Source organism: Exserohilum turcica (genome assembly GCF_000359705.1).
Source record: "Exserohilum turcica Et28A unplaced genomic scaffold SETTUscaffold_2, whole genome shotgun sequence".
In the NCBI taxonomy this organism is placed as follows: Eukaryota; Fungi; Ascomycota; class Dothideomycetes; order Pleosporales; family Pleosporaceae; genus Exserohilum; species Exserohilum turcicum.
The window spans coordinates 2,403,152-2,407,453 of record NW_007360025.1 but is presented as its reverse complement, the minus strand read 5'-3'; positions in this window follow the sequence as shown (position 1 = coordinate 2,407,453).

Below are 4,302 nucleotides of genomic sequence, written 5' to 3'. Positions count from 1 at the left end.
AGCATTACCAGGAAAAGCAGAAATCAAGAAAAACGACAATGACTGTTGCCACACACATCTAGAGACATATGAGTGTCTAGTGGAGCAATGTCATATCCATGGACCCGAGAAGCAAGATCGAGCTCACCAACGGCTGTGTTGGGTGAACTGCGAAAGCATGTGTCAGTATCACAGGACGCAGTATAAGGAAGCCTTGAACCCGGCCAGCTACTACCACGGAACGGTAAACGCTGAGGAATGTAATGCAACGGAATATCGTATGCACCGAGAAAAGCAGTCGAAAGTCACGACGTCTCGAATGCCGAAGCAACGAGTTAAGGACAGTGAAGAGCGTCATGAACTCTTACACTGGTCCTTCTGCTACAACGACTATTGCACAATACACCAAGACGCCAAGTACGGCGCAGGCTACTTTCCTAGACAGAGGAAGAGTAGGCTGATAAAAAACTAGGATGCCACCAGGGACAGGGTCACGCTGGTGAAGGCAGTCCTAAAACGACCCTTAAGGAAGTCAAGAGCGTAGGCACGCAGGACCTTAGACTTCGAACAAATGTCTTAGTAAACGGACATAGGATGACAGCGACTATAGATAGTGGTGCTGCACGAACAATGATCTCACCCCGAGTGGTGGAGAAATACGACATACCCCATCAGGCCAAGAAGGTGCCGATGCGAGTGGTATTAGCCGACGATAATCCCATGGCATACGGGAACGGCATGATCAGGCTAGAGACCAAGCTGGTGCCAATGGAATTGGCAGGCAGGAAAAGCCACGTGAAGATCAACATCATGGACCTTGGAGAGGAAGATATCCTCATAGGCTATGACTAGTTGTTAGAACACAACCCGGCCATTGATTGGCAAAAGAAAACAATACTTAGCTAAGAACCTGTGCACAAGGTTGCTGGAGTACGAAAAGAGACGAACCCGATTATCCAGAGCTCACCCAAGGACGGGAGGATAGGTACGATCTCACCACATAAGATCATGAGAATCTATGTGAAGGACCCTTAGAGAATAGGAGTCATTTGGTTAAAACGGGTCGCGACCACGAAGGAAGGACTAGTACCACAGTTGGCGATACCAACAGAATACCAGACGAACGAGTTTCGAGAACTGTTCGAGGAAAACGAAGCAACAGACCTAGCAGAACATCAGGACTGGGATCACGAGATCGTCCTCGAAGATGGAGCTAAGTTGAGCCCAGGAGGAATGTACCCTATATCGCCCGAGCACGATGCTGAGCTTAAGGAATACCTCTAGAAGAATCTGAAGAAAGGATTCATTAGACTAGGATTAGGCCCGATGGCCTCACCAATATTGTTCGTAAAGAAGCCTAACGGAAAGTGGCGACTGTGCGTCGACTACAGAAGGTTGAACGGGGTTACTCGAAAGAATAGATACCCACTACCACTCATATCGGAGCTCATGGATCGACTCCAGGGAGCTAAGTGGTTCACGAAGTTCGATGTCCGGGAGGGATTTTACCGGATTAGGATCAAGGAAGGAGACGAATGGAAGACAGCGTTCAAGACGAAATATGGACTGTTTGAGTATATGGTAATGCCGTTCGGATTGACGAATGCGCCGGCAACCTTTTAATTAGTCATTAACAGCGCTCTCCACGAATACCTTGGAATCTTCGCGACAGCGTACCTAGACGATGTACTAGTGTACTCTAGAGGATCGCTCGAAGAACATGTTGAACATGTTAAGAAGGTCTTACGAAAGCTTAAAGAATATAAGCTATACCTTTAAGCTGAGAAGTGTGAATTCCACACGCAGGAAACGGAATTCCTAGGCTTTATTATCTTAATAGAAGGTGTTAAGATGAATCTAAAGAAAACCTAGACTATACAGGAATGGCTAAAACCTAAAACAGTTAAGGACGTGCAATCCTTCCTAGGATTTGCGAACTTCTACTGAAAGTTTATTAGGAATTACTCCTGGATTACGACACTACTTATGGAGATTACGAAGAAAGACATAGGGTTTAAATAGACCAAAGAATGTTAGGAAGCCTTTGAAGAACTAAAGCAGATGTTCCTCGAAGCACCCGTACTAGAGATGTACGATCCAAGACGGAAAACCAGAGTTGAGACCGATGCGTCCGATTACGCACTAGGAGCTGTACTGTCACAGCAGTGCCTAGATGGGAAATGGAGACCAGTGTTCTACCATTCACGAAAGTTCTTAGGAGCAGAACTAAACTACGATGTTCACAACAAGGAACTACTTGGAGTAGTTGACGCCTTTAAACAATAGGAGGTGTACCTGTTAGGTCTCCCAGACATGATCAAAGTATTCACTAATCACCAGAACCTAACGAGTTTCATGACAACCAAGAAACTCAACCAACGACAAGTTTGATGGGCCGAAATGCTCGCCCAATTCGACTTTAAAATAACGCACCGAGCGGGATCGCTTAACGGAGCCGCTGATGCTCTAAGCCGAAGATCCGACCTACGAGAAGAAGGACACAAGGAGCCATACAACGCAGTCCTTAGGCAGATGCCTGATAGAAGCTTGAGGTATAACAAGCCTGACCTAGTCAAGGTCAGCGTAGTAGCTCACCAAGTCACGACTCTTCAACAACAATGGCAAGAGAAAGCCACGCAATAGCGACAGGAACCAGAATACCCGCCAGAAGTAACTAACGATAGGATAGAACTCACGGCTTTGAGAGAAGGAACACGAACGTATGTGCCTCCTCATATGAGAATGGAACTTATCAAGACCCTGCACGAGTCTCTAGAATATGGACACGCAGCGGTAGACGAAATGGTCAGAAGACTGAAAAGGATGTTTGATATACCACGCTTGCGAGCGAAGGTGCAGAAAGTCCTAGGCAACTGTTTGGCATGTCACCAGAACAAGCCCAAGAGACATAAGCCCTACGGCCTGTTACAACCCTTACCGCCACCGACACGACCATAGAGTAGTGTAACAATGGACTTCATAGTGAAGCTCCCGAAATCGTTAGAACCAGGATCAGCTCGACTTTGCGACACAATCCTAGTAATCGTATGTCAATTGACTAAAGGAGCCAAGTTTGTGCCCATAGAAGAAACTATTACGGCAGATAAATGCGCGTATGAAGTCTAGAAAGCACTAGTATCAGAGCATGGGATACCTAAGGAATTTATTACGGACAGAGATAAGCTGTTCACGTCGAAACATTGGTCAACGTTCCTAGCAAAGATGGGAATCAAGAAAAAGCTATCGACTAGCTTTCACCTAGAAACAGACGGACAGACGGAACGAACGAACCAGACGCTGGAGGAGTATTTGCGATTCTACACCAACAAGCTGCAAGACAACTAGGTTGAGCTCTTGCCAACAGCACAATTGGCGTACAATAGTAGAAAATCGGCAACGACGAAATACTCTCCGCACTACGCGAACTACGGATATGAGCCGGTTGCTCATCGAGATCCGAAGGATATTGAAAGCATTGCAGTTGGAGCAGACGACAAAGCTCGATTGATGCGAGAATTGCACGAGCAATTAAGCAAGAATAAAGCTTACAGGAACCTCACGGCATCTAAGGCTGCGAATAAACAAAGGATTAAGGGACCAACCTTTAAGAAGGGGGACAAAGTCTTCTTGTCACAACAAAACCTAAAGACTAAACGGCCAAGCAAGAAACTGGATAATCTCCGATTAGGACTATTTGAAATCCTAGAGACAATTGGACCGGTAAACTACAAACTCCAGCTACCACCAGGCATGCGAATACACAACGTGTTCCACAAGAAGCTATTAGAACCAGCACCCTAAAACGCCGAGCTAATGGAAGATATCGAGCTCGAAGACGACGAGTACGTAGTCGAGGAAATCAAGGACCTACGGAAAATCGGCAGTCAGTGGAAGTACCTAGTCAAATGGCAAGGATGGCCAGAGAGCTATAACACTTGGGAACTGGAGGAAAATTTGACGAACTGCAAGTCACTGGTACGTGAGTACCATCGGAAAAATCCACAGAAGCGAGAATCGGATTCTCGTAGGAAAGGAAGTAATCAAGAGGTAAAGGGTCGAAAGAAGAAGAAGAGTAATCAGCCTGTAACCAGCCCGGGTCAGTCGATTGTACGGGTAGCGATGGTTCGGTTGCCAGAAACTCCATACCAGGGGCGGAACTCCCCTCAGCCTCCTCTTTTTCACGATTCTGAAGGTTCAGAATGGCATGATCACGGTCAGCGTACGCTCGCTCTCGCTCCTCGACCTCTAGGAGCTCGCGACGAAGTCGTGCGGTCTGTTCCTCAGAACGAGCAAGCTCAAGACGCTTTTGACGCTTCTCAGCCT